The sequence below is a fragment of the Phymastichus coffea genome, unplaced genomic scaffold (genome assembly GCF_024137745.1).
Source record: "Phymastichus coffea isolate CEN01 unplaced genomic scaffold, Cenicafe_Pcof_1.1 PCOF00004, whole genome shotgun sequence".
Classification (NCBI taxonomy): Eukaryota; Metazoa; Arthropoda; class Insecta; order Hymenoptera; family Eulophidae; genus Phymastichus; species Phymastichus coffea.
In genome coordinates, this window is record NW_026706815.1 from 7,584,061 (window position 1) to 7,601,948 (window position 17,888).

The 17,888-nt window shown below is 33.8% G+C and overlaps 1 protein-coding gene across 2 annotated transcripts in view; it reads left to right on the top strand.

Moving 5' to 3' along the window:
- The window catches only part of LOC131666840 (myelin expression factor 2), a 297,458-nt gene that overhangs the window by 166,699 nt on the left and 112,871 nt on the right, over positions 1 to 17,888 (top strand). The gene's annotated exons all lie outside the window — the stretch shown is intronic.

The window sequence follows — 17,888 nt, forward strand, 5'->3', positions numbered from 1 at the left end:
ATTTTCTCATTATCAGTGCGATTTTTAAATCACTCGAGCTGATTTACTATATTACATGTCGTAAAACAGTACAAAAAATAGTGTATTTACCCCTCTTAAAAAGGGGATTGCAACCCTTCGGTGTAAATGTTAGGTCCTTAAAAGCGCCTTTTTATAAGAAATTTTTTAACGTTGAGTTTACTGAAAAATATTCATTTGATGCTGAGAAATATTAAAAAACAGATTTCAGGGGTTGATTTTCAGGGTGGATTTCACCCCTTAAAAGCCCTTATGGGCCGATAAAAAAAAACACGTATCTAATTTTTTTTTAAGTACTACAACATATCCCAAAATCATTCAAATCGGTGAGGTCGGGTTGGGGTGGTTACCTTGTCAGTGAATTCGTTATTGACAAAACCAGAAAACCATGCTGGCGGTTGGTCGCCCACGATGGAGGCCGCAGTGTCTAACAAGAAGAGGGTCGGTCCGCAAAGGAGAGAACCGAAATTTGTAGATTATGTCAGTAATTACCCAATTTCCTCCTCAAATCTCAAACTTTACGAGAAAACTGTGACAAGACATGTAATTTGTAAATGACAGACTGGTAAGGCGTTTGGAAAAATTCGAATTTCGCGCGGAACTCGAGTCACTGACCAATCATATACAGGAGCTAAAGAAAGGCCACAATTGATTGCATTTTAAATTTGGCGCTTCATTGACAGCAACTATGTTGGTTAAAATTTAAATTTAAATGGATATTCGAAAATAGAATGGCGCCAATTACAGATAAACGGAATAGCAAGCTAAGAATATGATTAAACGGCGAATTAATCTAAACAACTAAATACACAAAACAAAATAAATGTAAATGCATAATTGAAAATGAGAAAATGTAAATGAAAATATGATTGATGAATAACAAACGCAAATTAACATTAAGACAAAATGATATTAAATATAAAACAAATCACGATTTGACATTGTCGCTGAAATAAAATTGTCTATCGAGTAGATAGCATTAGAAATGAAAAACGGTAAAAATAAAGCTCAAGAATAAATAAACAGCAATCACGGTAATTAAACACAAGATAGATTTGAAAGTTATGTATTAAAAGTGATGTGATGCAGCAAAACAACTCGAAAAAATTGATAGATACAATATTTTTAGCAGAAAGCGCAAAGGCTAACTGAATGAACTCGACTGTAAAAATTTGCCGCTCAAGAAAGTGACAAAAATATAAATTCGAAAAGAGCACTTTGAAAAACAGTGCGCCGTCAATCACCGAGAAAGAGAGAGAGAGAGAACGCTAGGACGCGCTCATACCCTATACCACATTATAGCTAGTATATACACACATTGAGTAGCGCCCTATACCAGCGTCCGCCCAAGAAACCGCATCCCCTCTACAAGATATATATGATATATACATATAGAGTGCAAGAGAGATCGAGAGAGCAAAAGAGAGAGCACGCGCTTCCCACCACCGGTCGCTGCTAAGTCACACTGAATCGAAACGAGAGAGAGAGAGCACGTGTTCCCAACCTCCGCGTATTTCCAAGCCACCTAGAGCTTTAACTATAGAGAGCGTGCTCACCGCACCACCGCCACGCTCTCAGGCCGTATGCCAAATATGTAGCTATTATACACATTAAGAATTTTACAATGTTCACGTCGCATTAGCTTCAATGGTAGAGCTCCAGCTTATGGACCCAGAGAACGCTGGTTCGATTCCCTTACGCATCCGTTCATTTTGTGAAAAAATTGTAGCTCAGCTAAACACGTGACAAAGCATTCTTTCTATATTCATTATTTAATTGAACTATAAATATAGATCTGTTTATAAATTAATTCCAATGATCATAGACTACCTGAATGAAAACACTAGAGTCTCTAGTCCCTAGGAATAAATCTGTCCTGAAACATACATATATGCTGAAACATAGGGAAGCGACTGACGCTATACAACATGGTCCCTAGTTCCAATAAAAAAAAATTAATCTGTCTACAAATTCTATTGATCAAAAAACTAGGATCTCTAGTACCTAGGGAATAATCTGTTTTGAAACATACATATATGCTTAAGCATAGTGCCCTAGTTCCTAGGGTCCCTAGATCAGAGGGACAAATCTGTTCTAACATATCCTTTTAATTATCCGTAAGTCTGTTTGCTATTATCTTCTAATATTCTCTCCGTTAAAAGTCGAAAGAAGAGATTTGAAATTATCGCAACAAATGACATATTTTTAATCCGATTATTCGCTATCGAGATAAATCAAGACCTTATGCTGAAAAATAGCTGAGCAGATCAGGATTTACTCTTCTCGAATAAATAGTAATTTTGTTCGGTTACAAAACTCGTTACCGTACCGAATAAGAAATATGCATATTTATAAAAATATTAATTTGGCATTTGATAAATCTCTAACATTAAATGAGAGTGGTATCCCTCTGAAACTCAATTACACATTCATTGATAATTAATAGTGACTCACATAATTCAAAATCCTTAATTAGTTGCATCGCTGCATTTTCTTTTAATTAGATTTCTTAAGCGACATTAGCAACTTGTTGTTGGTCCTTATTTTAACCATTGTAATATATTACCGTTTGGAAGCTGTAGTACAATGGTGAATTTTTGTTAGAAAAACACCATGTTAGAATATCACTGTAGTATTCTAAAAATGTTACAGAAATATTGTAACAAAAACTTTCTTAGTAGATTTATTTTGAAACATTTCATGCTCTTTGAACCTTTTATTAAAACAGATCCAGAAACATTGCAGTGAAAGTTTATAATGAATATTTCACCATACAAAGGATTTTAGCCAGGTTTTTAGTAATACGTATTGATAATAATCGATTGGAAAAAGCGTTGGCACAAGTGCATTATATCCGAGGGGGATTACTTTGAAGGAGATAAAATAAAAATTGATGAATAAATAAATATTTTTTGAGAAAAATAAAAATTCACCTTACTTTTTGCTCGTATGCACCAACAGGTCAGATAATCAATAAAGAATACTACGTTCAAATTTTAAAACGTTTGTGTGATGCAAAACGGCCGCACTTTTGGGAAAGTGGTGACTGGCTTCTCTAATGTTGGGCAGCAGTTTTTGAGCAAACACAATATCGCATTGCTTCGACAACCTCCGTACAGTCCCGACATAGCCCCTTGTAACTTTTGGCTGTTTCCAAAACTAAAAAAACCACTCAAAGGACACCGATTCTATGACAAAACAACGGTTGAAAACAATGCAACGAGTGTACTTAAGGCTATCCCTAAAAGTGAGTTCCAGGACTGTTTTGCAAAGTGGAAACATCGATGGAAACTTGTTATTAATTCAAGTGTGGATTACTTTGAAGGATGCCACCCACCAGATGATAAAGAATAACACTAGCACGAAAATATAAAGGTAGGCCCGATACTTTCCGGACAGACCTCGTATTATGAAAGTTCTTTTTTCAAGCGATTTTTCTGGCTCAGTACACTAAAAAAGTTCCTCGACTTCCGCTCATGAGACTAAACACTACTAACAGACTACTAAGATGGTTGGCGAACGTTTCACCTTTTTCCTTGTCTGATCTTGCCTAGTTACCACCAGGTCTTCTGTTAAGCGGTATAAATGTATCTGATCTTTTAAGTCGTTTGGTAGCTTTTCATAATGAGTAATTTGTTACTTCTGTAGGACTCAGTGATCTAAGATAATTCTGCGTTTATGTGTTTTTTTCTTCGTATAACATTTTCTTTAGATTTTTGGTTGCTTTATTTACTTTAGTTTTGCCTTGACTCGATCTAGTTATCTGATAGTTTTTTCTTAACAATCTCTTTTCTTTCAATTTTTGGGTTATTTTATTGGATTATTTACATGATTTGCTGTGTTTTATTTCTATTTATTTTAGTAGAGCATTTATTAATAGTTTGAGTTAAAATTAGGTTGAGTGAGTTGATGCCGCTTTCTACATTATTAGCTGTTTTAAGAGAGACGTTGCACGTTATGCGTTCCTCTGTGTAAAAAGCATTATTTTTTCAGTCGCCTTTTGTTTTATTGTTTATTTTATTAAATACTTGGTGGTGTAGAGAAAATAGCACCCACGAATGATCTTATGATGAATCTAAGCATAGTGACACTTCGAAATAATTTTTGTTTATACCTTTACTATAGTAAAGTCAATTAAATCCAGATACTTGATTATATCTGTAGGCCAGTACGTTGGTTCTCCAATGGATATGGGAATGTAGTTATGTTGTTGTACCATTTCATAGAGTACTGTGCCTCTATATGTTGGAGTTGATGATCTTGATCCTCATCACGGATGTTTCCCATAATAATCGTCTCCTACTATAAAGTGAATTCCTAGTGTATTGAAAAAGTCAGTCTAGTTTCCTTTCATAATTGTTTTGTTTGGAGGACAGTAAACAATTCATATTGTTATCGATCCGTCTTTATCCTTGATGATTAGACTGATTGCTTGTACATAGATTTCACTAATGTAAGTATGGATGTAACGGTTTATTTTTGTTTTGATTATAATCGCAATACCACTGTGTGCTTTATTAAGCGGGTGATGGCTTTTATGTACAGTCTATAACGAGTTTGTCATCGACTCGTTATGTCTCTCTCCACATTAATTATATAACAATAATATATGTACATATTCACGTATCTACTTTTATATTATACTACTAGCAGCCGCAGCGGACGACAGCAGCTGAACTAAGGTAAGAGAGAGAACGCTAGCAGAGAGAGAGACCGCGTAGGTTGGTAGGACTGTAGAGCCGGGTGCCGTGAAAGACATGTGCTGCTTGACAAAGAAGAGGCAATTAGCTGACGCCTCTCGAACTGGTGACACGCGTGCAACGGCGTGAGGGATTCGTAGCTTGGCTGTGCCATTGACGACGACATTCGTTATGTGATTTGCGTCGCCTCGTGGCAAGATTGAGCGATAGATTGAGTGCTAGATTGAGTGCTACCGGTTGCGGCATGCATTGGCGTTCGGTAGGCCGAACTTTTACTGTCGAGCCTCGTGGCTAATCTCACTGACAACGGCAGTCGATGTAAGTACTACTTGTTCTTTGCGTATCTCTCGCATTACCCGCTTTGCTTCTCTCTCTGCACTGCCCTGTACAAATACACGTAGAATATACATATTTTTCTCTCACACCTATCGCCTCTTTCACTCTGCGCCTTCTGTCATTCCTTTCATTTCCTACCCCTTCGCGATTTCAGCTACGTGACCTACGACGCTCTCCGCGGGCCGTTGCCACCCGGCAAGTCCATCGGCAGTCTGTGCTACCGGGTCGGTCGTGCAAGGCCATTGCACGAGCCCGCTTCGTCATCTATTACGCATCTCTCGGTTATTAAATATTGTAGCGGACTAAATCCCCGTTACAATTGTATTTTGGTACATGGAACACACTTTACAAGTTTTTACTTGTAAAGTGTGTTTCTGATATTAACATGATGTCTATATTTTGATAGATTAAAAATGCTTTTAATTCAATGTGCCTCTGCACAAAATCGTTTGCGTTCCAGATAGCGAGTTTTAGAGTGCTTATTATTCCATTTTGTTTACTAGTGCAGTTAAAAGATTTTACATACTATCCATTCTTTTACATAATATACATTCTTTGCATGAGCTGCTCCATCATTTGTTTGAGTTTATTATTTGCGTTTACTTCGTTAGGATGTTAACTCATCTCTGCTAGAACAACTGTTTTTATTATATTTGTATCTCACTTTGATCGTTTTGTTTCGATATTACCTGTGCCTATGTTATATTTGGTCTAACTCTATTGACGATGGTATTTAAATTTGAATTTGAATTGTGATCAACTTAAATACTGTTTTGATTTAACGTTTTTTCTCTTGATTTAGGAAATAGTTTTTACTGTAATTGCTTGAGAACTCGGCATCTTATATAGTTTGCGTTGCGATTTCCATTGCAGTTTGCAAATGTTACGTCTTTAATTTTTTTTTTAATTGGATATTCTTTAGTTTGGTGTTGTTTACCATATTTCACATATTTCGTACACACCACTTTTGTAATAATAGTTTTTTGTATGCCCGTATTCTTGGCTGTTTTGACATTGGGGAATTTCTCTTTTAACGTTCGATGGCTTGAATTTGATTACCATGTTTAATAGTCAGTTTACTTTATACATTTCCTGGTTTTTATATTCATGTTTAATTTCAATTTTTGAATTTTTAAATTCAAAATTTTAATTATTTTTTAGGCCCGAAATGAATTCATTGTTAAATTATATGTAGAAATACTGTATCACCCGAAATCATATTATACTTTCAAGGTTTTTTGAGTCAGACGATTTTGTCGGTTCAGACGACTTTTGACAAATACACGATTCAGATGACTTATACAACGAACTTAGGACCACGTTTGACGGCTTATTCAGAGGATAGCTGAAATTTAGAATTAGCAAGATACCATGACCATTACTTTCAAAATAGGATTCGTATGATGAGGTACATAAATTATTTTTATTTTTCGAAAAATTTTAATGACATCAAAGTTTGAGATGTATTAGATTTTTAAAAAGACCAGGGTTTAATATCAAATAAATACGAATATTTTTAAAATGCGGACCTCAGATGATCTTATACTTAACGTCAAATTTTGAAAAGGGGTGGACCAATTTAATTTGGTAGAGAATGCTGTGTGGCGAAGCTTTGGCCGAAATAACCGGCCCTATCTGGCTCGCTCTCTCTCCCGCAACTCGCTCCTTCACTGTAGCCAGGGCGAATGTGATAGAAGCCTAGAACCATTGCCGATGCCCGCAACGCTTTATTTCAGAATCAATACCTATGGCCGGTATCGTTAGAGGGAGTCAATTAGGAACGAGAGCGACAGAGTCGAGAAGAGAGAGGAGAAGATACGTTGCCTAAAGGGAGGGAATGAGCGCGAGCGATCCGCAGTGATCCGTTCGCGAGAGCGAAACGGCCGACGTTTTTCGAGCGGACACGCGCACGACGGGGAGAGGGAGCAGAGTCCGAGTTCGATAGGTGACGTGACGCTCAAAAAACCAAATGTTTCATCCCTTCAGAAATTGTTCTGTAAAATAATTCTACAATATTTTTAAAGCGAAAAAATGCAAACCAAAAAATTGTAGGTAGTACCCATTTTTGTACACTAAAAATTAAGCTAAAATAAATAAAAAATTCTTTCTTTATGATAAACAAATTTTTTTTGAACTGCATTTATATTGATATTATAAAACTATTATAACAGTACACAAATACACATGCTAAATATGAATATAACATAAATTTATGTTTATTTACGTTTTCTGGCCTATTCGCAAATTTCATACAGGTAAGTCTTCGGGTATCAACATGTTTCATTTACATTTCATGCAAGTACAAATTTATACTGTCCTAAATGATTCTATAGTACGTATATTCTATATAAATAAGCATATTTATGTAATGTAAATACTACAATGGCGAATATCAGAAAATCACGAACGATTAAATTAAAAACTTTTGATTGTTAATAATCTCATTTTCTCTGCTGAACTTATAATTATATAACATCAAATATATAAAGCAGTATAAAAATACTACAAAAACGTCTAGTTATTACTAGTGTAGTAGTGAACGTTTACATATAAAATTTAGTGCACATTTACTAACGATCATGTAGTTACTTATGATGAAAATAGACATAAAATTTGTTTATTATACCTCGATACAACTAAAGAAATGTTCAAAATAGAGAGCTCGTTATTAGTAAAATTGAATAGTGATTTAAGGTTTTTAAATTGTTTTCGAAGATAATTTATGGTATGCAGTGTGCAGTTCGTGTAAAAGAAATATTTCTTTAGCTACATCGGAAAAGTGCAAGAGAAATGTTAGTATCAATTAATCTGACTTGTCTAAGTTTTTCAATAACACTAGAGCAATAAAATCAAAAGCTTCTATGTTTTATGTGAATGGTAAATGCTTATACTACTTATGTGACTTAGCCAAGACTTTGTATGTTGGTAAGTATAAAATATCTAAAGTAAGTTGTTTACCGAAATCTCAAATTGCAGTTAAGCGGTGCAATAAATGCTTCGGTGAATTAAAAAAAGTTTTAGGTTATTTATGCAATACCGACACACGTATTCAAATTCAAAAAAGAATTGAACAATAGTGTAAATTCAAAACAAAAATTAAAATTAATATCAACTATTGATAATGTTAATAGTAAAACTAAAGCAGAAGCTAAAAATCAAAGTAAAACTTCTATTATATCTACTGAATATAATGTTAAAATAAAAATAAAACACAATTTGAGTAACAAAACTTTAGTGAGTATTGCAGCAGATATTCGAACAGCAACTGGTAATTGAAAAATTATTAATTCTATGCTTAAAAGAATTTGGGTTGAAAAAAGTCACGCTGTAGAAAAATTGTTTGTATTTGAGAAAGTAATATTTATTGAAATTGTAGAAATTTATCTGATTTTATTAAACACGTCACATAATCAAGATATGTATTTGACGTAAATTTAAAATTTGGTATTGATCGAAGTGGTAGTTTTTTGAAATTATGTTTATGGAAACAAAATTTCAATATTGATGAATGAGTTATACTATAAATATAAGTAAACGACAAAAATTACAAGATGGCGTTAACAAGATTAACTTTAAAGATTCCGGCGTGGGAAAAACTATTTATTCTAGTATTCGCGCCTGATGTCCAAGAAAATTATCATAATGTATGGAAACTATGGAATATACTGGATATAAATAAATTTTCCTACACAATTGCAACAGATTTCAAGTTAGGTAATATATTAGTTGGTTTAATGCCTCATTCTAGTATGTATCCGTGTAGGTATTGTAATGCTAATAAATATACGTTAGATAAAAAAGGCTTATTACAAGCGATAAATGACTGTACAAAATTATGAGAAATAGCTAACAAACGGAGTAAATAAAAAAAGTGCAAGAGATTTCAAAACTTCTATACACTTACCAATTTTTTCTGCAAAGAAAAATGTTGAAATTTGAAGCATTTTTTCACCACCTGAATTACATTTATTGCTTCGATTTATTAACACATTAGTTAATAAATTTACGGAAAAATGTGGAAAAATTGCAGATGAATAGATTAAACAATGTAACGTAAAACGAGAAGTCACTACTGATGGTACAATATTTAATGGTAACTCTTCTAACATTCTTTTAAGTAAAATTGACATTCTTCGATCAAAAGATGATATACGATGTTTAAAGTATTTCGATACATTAGTAAATTCGAAAACATTGTTAACGATTGTTTTGGAATGCAGTTGAAACCAGGTTATAACAACAAAATCGACCTATTTCAAGAAAGTTATTTCGACTTGGAGATATCAGTAACTTCAAAAGTCTATGCTGTGATTTACTATATTAAAGATTTTTTAAATGAATTGAAACGAATACGGTTCTTTTACAAATCTACCATTCTTTAACCTTTTACCTTTTTGGGAAATCGGAAAATTTTTTATGGCAGTATTTTTAAATTGTTCAAATCAATTTTTTTTATAGAAAATAGAAATGTAAAATAGGCAAAATAGAAATGTCTTCGTTGAATGAAATTGAATCGCATAAATTGTTGCCATATCAGAAGATGGACTTAGTCGACGTGAGGTAGCAAGACAAATAGAGGTTCATTTTTCGTCTGTTTCTCGAGTTCTGTTTCGATTCAATCAAACAAGTGCTTATCGCAGAAGGGCCGGCAAAGGTAGGAGACCCGTAGCAAATACTCGCGAGGACCGTCGTGTAATACGAGCAACTTTACGTGAACCAGTAAGAAACTCTCAACAAATTCATAAGTAAGCCTTACCACACAGGCAAATCATTTTGCAAACAGTAAGGAGACGTCTTCACAAAGCAGACTTAAGGTCACGTAGTATTTGTGCTAGAGTGCCTTTTTTCTCAACAAGACATCGTAGATATTGTCAACAATAGATGGTTAGACAGTAGAGGAACGTCTTGTTTACAGACGAGTCACAATTTTGCCTGTATGGTAATGATGCTCTAATACGAATTTAGCGTCGTAGGAGGGAGCGTTTTGAGCCATACCATATTCAACTTATCAGGATTTTTCTCGGTGGATTCTGTCATGGTTTGGGAAGGAATTTTGGAGCCTCACGTGCTTCCAATGAGTCACCGCATAGGTCTAAATTTCATTTTCATGTAAGATAATGCCCCATCCCATTACGCAAGAATTGCTCAGGCTTACATCCGGTAACATTACTTATACATACTGCTGTATCCATCGAAAAGTCCGGATCTTAATCCAATTAAACATATATAGGACATGATAAACAGACGATTGCGCAGTACGCAGAGCCAGATAAGGAATCTTCAGGAACTATAGGACTAACTCTGAATGAGATATGGCACGAGATACCTCAAGACACGATGAGAGCTTGCATGAATATGCCTGCAAGATTAGCTGAGGTTATTTGACGCCGAGGTGACAACACAAGATATTAAGAGCTTCCTGTATAATTATTAGCAATCGCCTCCCCCCCCCCCCCCCCCCCCCCACACGCATACGCACACGCACACACACGGATGGACCCACACGCCTACATACATATACACGCACACACACTCACACACACATATGATAAGGTAAACCCGATCGATTTTCTCCTCGTGATGCTTATTATGTTACGTCTTGGGCGTTAGATACCCGTTAAACCTAATATTTAAGACGTACCAATATGTAATCTAGTTGGCTAGGCTCACTTATTATTTTCCATATATATAATAAAATAGTAAAATAGAATATGTATATATATATATTTTTTTTTTATTTTATATTGAGTTACGTGCACTAATTGAAATTCGGCTATATGAATTAGTTCGATATCTATTATTGTTGAGTTAGTGTTTATGTTCTGAAAGTCACATTTTCCGGAGTCCAGACGGGAAAAGCTGGTGATGTTTGGTGTTGTTAGTCCACAGTGATATCCGATGAGTGCGTAGTTTACATTAAAAATTGTGGTTAATAGCAATAATTTCATTATCATGATGAAAATTACCTTCAATTATAGTGATGTTATTGTTACCAGTTTTATCAATGATTTCGAACGGTCCTAAATTTTGATTTTCTTCTAGTTTTCCAGGTTTTGGTTTTTTTTATAAATTAGACATAGTCGCCTTTTTTGAAGTCGGTTGGATTAATAAAGTGGTCGTCAGGACTCTTTGAAATACTCTAGGGGAGTTTATCAATCCGAATGGTAATACTTTAAATTCAAACATTCTAAACTCGGTATACTGAATGAGGTTTTGTGTATGTCTGATTCTTTCATTTAAATTTGATGAAATTCTGACACTAGATCGATTGTAGTAAAGGATCTATTTTTTTAGATGCAATAAAAAATTTCTGTTATTTTGGTAGTAAATAGCGATCTAGTACTGTTTTAGTATTTAATTTCTTGTAATTAATTACTAATCTCCATTTTTTTCCGTCTTTTGTTACATCCTTTTTCGGTATGATTCAGGCAGGTGTGTTAAATGCGCTTGTTGATGATTTTATTAGTTATTATCTATTAATTTCTTTTGTTTCTGAGACAGCAACTTGTTTCAATGTGTAGGCTAGTGAAAATTGTTTAACATAAATTAGTGTATCATTATTAGGTTGATTTCATGTTCTTCTATCTTGCAGATACCAACTTTTTCTCCTTCTAACCAGCATATATCCTTAAACGTTAAGGCCTGCAATGGCTCGGTCGGTAGGACGACGGACTCGCCCCCTGTAGGATCGGGTTCGATTCCCAGTCCCTGCTGATTGATACAAGCACCACTGAAAAAAAAGTTTCATGTGCTTTGTTCTCAAAAACATTGCAAGCCTCCGTCACTGATTAGCACTGATGGAGCATAAATAGAGCGACGTCAAATAAAAAAATATATATATATCCTCAAACGCAACTATTAAATTTGCCATGAGTTCTCGTTTTTCCATCCCTAAATGATTTAAATATATTGTATTTAGTAATGCGGATCTTCTTTTTTAGTTTGTAATATCTTCGTTGTTTGGATTTATTTGTAGTTCTTTTTTTGTTAAATATATAGAACTACAATGCAAGGTTTCTATTTCTTTAAGTACGAGTTTTACTGTAGTACCTTCAAGTCTTTTAGGCATATCTTTAATGTAAAATGTGAGGTAATTTATATTTTTTCCTTTATTCGTGTATTTATCTTGCTTCATAGTTTTAGAATTGTTTCGTAATATTTTACAAAATGTAGAGTAATTTTTTATGTTATGTTCATTATTTATGACGCTATTCTTATTTTCTTATGCATTTTTAAAATTTTCTATATGGTAAGAACTCCTGATGCACTATGCCATGGTAATCAAAGAAAACAGTGAGCAAAACTTTGACATTTGATCGAACTTGGCGTGCTTTTTTCGGTCTTGGCTCATCTGGGCTCTTCCATTGAGACGATTGGACTTTGGTTTCGATATCATAACCATATACCCATGATTCGTCACCAGTTATGACCCTTTTGAGTAAATCTGGGTCGTCGTTGACGTCATTCAACAATTCTTGAGCGATGCTCATGCGACGGTTCTTTTGGTCAAAATTTAGTAATTTCGGAACAAACTTCGCTGACACACGTCTCATGCCCAAAACGTTAGAAAAAATTTCATGGCATGAGCCAAGCGATATACCAACATTCTCAGCAACTTCTCTGATAGTGATTCGACGATTTTCCAGAACAATTTTCTTCACTGCTTGAACGTTTTCATCAGTTGTTGACGTGTTTGGGCGTCCAGAGCGAGGCTCATCATTGGCATCTTTCCGGCCATCTTGGAAGAGTTTGTACCACTTGTAAACATTTTTTTTACTCAGAACAGTTTCACCGTATTGCACCGTCAACATTTCAAGTGTTTCGAAGCACTTTATTTTATTTTTTACACAAAATTTGATGCAAATCCTTTGATTCATATTTTTCGATAACAAGAAATCGCCGAGCACGCAAAACAATAACCTTTACGCCTCTCACAACCAAACAAAAAATGCTATATACTTGAAACAGATGTTCGGGAAGAGTGTACCAACATAACAAAACAAAAAAATCGATAATCGAAAGTACGTTGCTCGTGAAATTTGAAAAGTCACTTACTTTTTGAACACACCTCGTATATGATGTCGTTTTAACTATTCGCTACTGAAATGTGTAATGTATGAAAAAAGAGAAAGATTAATTCAGTAAAAATATACACAATGAAATAAAAGAAAGTTGTTAACTTGTCGATATAATTAATTTATTTATTTTCGTCATTTTATGATAGTTCAAAGTCACATAGTATTATTCATATCTGTAGAAATTGTATGACATTTTTACGTTTGAGTTGGAGCACTATTTACGTTTGTAGTTTATAAACTTGCTTGACAGATGAGAGACTATGATGCTCTACATGCTTACGTCGTCGGTTATTTCAAAATGGATTTTCAACGAGCAAGGTCAGTGATTCAGTAGCGATCGCAGATTGAAAAAATGCACAAAAATGGTTATTCTTTTCATAAAATTTAAAAATATTGCGTGTTCTTTATTATCGAGTGCATAAAGTATTATCAAAGACTGTTACTGTCACATCAAAACAAAGCAAAACGGAGAAAGTTCAATCTAAAAATAATTTGTGAAAAAAAGAACAACGTTCATAAGTTGTGGTTTTACGAAATGATGGCCTTTCATACAGTAAAATCTCAAAAAAACTTGGAATGCCGTACAGTACAGTACGAAGAGCAGTTTTGAGATATAAAGATACTAATAGCAATCGCGATCGACAACGTACTAGAAAACCTCGCAAAACATTAATAAAAGAAGATGAGTTTATTGTTATATCAAGTAAATGCAATCGAAGGCTAACAGCTCCTGAAATATCAGCAAATATCAATCCCTCAAGAGAAAAACCAATTGTAAATGTAACAACAGTGAAACGTCGTTCGCGTGAAGCAAATTTAAATGGTCGTATTGCTGTCGAGAAGCCTTTTCTTCAACGTATTAATCAGAACAAACGACTTGCATGGTCAATAAAACATGTGAAATGATCAATTGAAAAATGGAAAAAAATTTTGTAGACTTATGAGTCCTAGTTTGAATTGTATGGTAGTAAACGAAAACAAGAGGTACAGCGTAGACCTGGAAAACGATTCTCAAAACAGTGTTTACTAGCGACAATAAAACATGGTATTATGGATAAGAAAATGTATCATAGCACTTTGCAGCGGCACGGTATTCCATCTGGATTCAGGTTAATTGGTCATGGGTTTCATTTTCAAAAAAACAACAATCTTAAGCATTCTTCAAAATTGTGCAGAACATTTTGAATAAAATAAAAAAAGAGAATGATATGATAGAGTAAGAAATTATTGGAGGTCAGATCCATTTCTCAAAGTTGATTGTTTTGCAAATATTATGCCTTATACTCGATTTTCTAAGCTGACGGAAATTATACATTGTAATGATAATGATTCTATGCTCCCAAGAACTGACCCAAACTACGACAAGCTCCACAAAATCAGACCTTTCAGCGACCATATCAACCAAACAAGTAATAAGAGTTATAACACCTCAAAGACCGTTTCTGTAGATGAGTCAATGATCTACTTCTCGGGACGGTCCTCTTTTATTCAGTACATGTATATGTGTGTGTGTCAATGAAGCCAATAAAACAAGGGTTCAAGTTTGATGTTTGGCTGACTTATCTACAGGTTACGTGTTCGAATCTGAGGTCTATACTGGAAAAGCAAGAGATGGCTCGAAAAATCCACTTGGAGAACGTATAGTTCTAACTTAGTATCAAATATTCTGAGGGTTGGGTTGAATATTTGGTAGCTTTCGATAACTTTTTCACTTCCGTCAACTTGGTTGAAGAACTTCTTGATAAAGGCATCTATTCAGTAGGAACAGTTCGAAACAACAGGAAAGGTTTGCCAGAAATGATGAAAACAAAGGAGAAAATGAAAAGAGGAGGTTTCAATTATAAAATCAAAAAAGGTATTTCTGTGATCAAATGGATGGACAGGAAACCAGTCTTAATGTTGACGTCAACTTTGAATCCTACGGAAACTGTCGAGATCACTCGGAAACTGAAAGATGGATCTCGGCTTCCTATATTTTGTCCAATTACGATCTAGTTTTATAACAAAATAATGGGTGGTGTAGATAGATTTCATTAATTGAGGGAAGTATATATGATAGAAAGAAGATCTAAAAAATGGTGGGATTCAACAATATATTATTATATAGATCTAGCTATAGACAATTCTTATATTCTATACAAATGTTATAAGGAAGGTGAGTATGAAGATCAATTAGCATGTAGAATACAGTTAGCGCAACGACTGATTGGTGATTACAACGGCAGAACAAGATTCAGGGATTATTTTGAGCATACTGACTACAATTTCTGAATCTTTTTTTAACGATAATTACAAAAACGAAGGGGAAGTAAATCTAAAAATTATCAAAAAAATCAAATTAAAAACAAAAAAAAATATAAAAATTTCCAAAAGTGCAGAAAAAAAAGAAGTCATCAAAGTTCAAACTCTAACCTTCACGTGGTGTTAAGTGTACTAAGTGAAATTATCACTTAAATTAATAGAGTTAAGGCTATGCAGCTGATAATTCAATTGATCCTCAGCCTGACCAGTGATATAAGAATTCCTATCTTATATAATTTTCGAAAAATCTCATATAGAAATGTATTTCTGTCTCCGTTTTCTCGACATAGAGTACAGTATAATTAATTATTCGTTCCTCAAAATCTCGATTCTTTTACTTTCCTGTTCGTCATATTGGATCCGCCATCTTGAATTTTCAAAATTTGACCTTGGATTCAGATTCAGCGCGGTTAGGGATCCTGTAGAAAATAATCAGTTTCCTACTCATGTGGCTGCAACGCTTATATGCACGAACGGAATAGACGGCAAATAGGTCTGCCTTATTTTCAAAGTTTATGAAGTTTTTACTCAAGAACTAAGAGAGGTATTGAAAAAACACCAAGAACAGTTTCTATTTTTGTTTTCACGTAGAGTACGAAATAATTTTTTGTGTTTCAAAATATCGACTTTTCGACACTCCGTGCGGAAAGTGCGCTTTTCCCGCACGCTCGGCAAAAAGCGTGCGTTGAAAATCGCGTTTTCCACACGTCGTATCAAAAAATACAGTACGGCACATGTTCGAAAAAGAGTTTCTAGTCTCGTGTACCTTTCCACCTTCGCTTCGCTTGGGTGTAAACGCCACACGAGACAAGAATCTACTTTTCCGCACTTATATCGTAATGTACTATTTTGACATTTCCGTCCACCATATTGGATCCGCCATCTTGAATTTTTAAAATCGGACCTCGGATTCGGATTTAGCACGACTCGGAACCCTATGAAATATAAACAGTTTCCCCACACCATAGCTGTAACTATTATGTGCACGAAAGGGTTAAGTCTGAGTCAATGCAACAAAGCAAAATCAGGATCAGGAGTACTTTTGATGTTTCTATATTGATTTGGTAAGATCTGCGGGCTTTTTAACAGTTGGTTGAGGCGCATTACCTTGATCAACTTTCAGAGCTTCACCCAGACGGTGTAACGGTTCTATCTATGAGCTCTAGTCTCTTATTTCACTGAATCAAAGCAACCCGTTAAACTCATCAAACTGTTTACATCAATTAGTATATTAAACGGCGCCGCCTCACCTATTATTTAATTGTCTTAGTTAAGAGTCTCATTTCATGATCATATAAGGAGCGTGACGTCACAGACTTATAAATATAGACAATAGTTTTTGTTATTTGAATAAAATATGTTAATTAAAAGTAATTTTGATGAAACAAAGCATTTTTTATATAGATTTTAGTACATACATTTAGATTATAATAATTTTAATTGCGTTTAATTATTAAATAATATTGAATTTTAATATGCAAAGTTAATTTGTTTATTACATTATAAATATTAATTATTAGAAAAATGCGAATACTCCAAAATCATAATGAATATCTTAAAAACATGAGTAAGAATTGGTTTCATTAATAATAGTTTAATTATAACTGCTAATAAATAAATAAATAAATAATAATTTATTTAAACATTAAGTTGTATATATAAAGAAAACGTTAATTTTGTACATAATAATGATAGCTTTTTAATTTATAAATCTTAATTAATTAATCTAGTAATTACATTATAAGATTATAGAAAAAACCGTTACTAATAGGAAAATTCATTATAATTCAAATGTTATTAACTAATTTGAGTATTTCTTTTTAGAAATTACTTCTAAAATTGATAAACTATAAAATTATGTAAAATTTAAGTATTGTTTTATTGTTAATATTGTAATATTACATTAATTAACTTTATTAGTTAATAACTTTTGACGATACTATTTATGATCATACTAAATCATACGAAATCATACTAAAACGATCAATAACTTATTTTGTAAAGTTTACATGTTTTCAAACTTTTGTATTAATTTTTATTTACTTGTAAATTTAGAAAAATCATTTCTCAGAAATTTCGAATAACTCTCGAAGATTCGAAGAGAACTCTTCTGCCAAAATAGGCGGGAAAATCTATGTATCAATACGCTGATTTTTGCACAGACTGGCATTCACTCCATGCTTTGCAAAGTGATCGCATGAGATTGAATAAACTTGGCTAATACCTAAGTGCTTTCTCTCATTGTGATTAACTGAGCAAATCCTCTCCTTTCCTATTATAATTCACGCTCAACTTATAGAACACTTCACGCTATAAGGAATTTGGGCTAAATTATATCCTTCATAAGAAAGACTTTAGCTCTGCTCATGGGACAATTCGCACCATAAGAAACTAGGGCAAAGTCTGACTTTCCTTGAAATTTGACTTACATACTTATATACATAATTTTTGATTG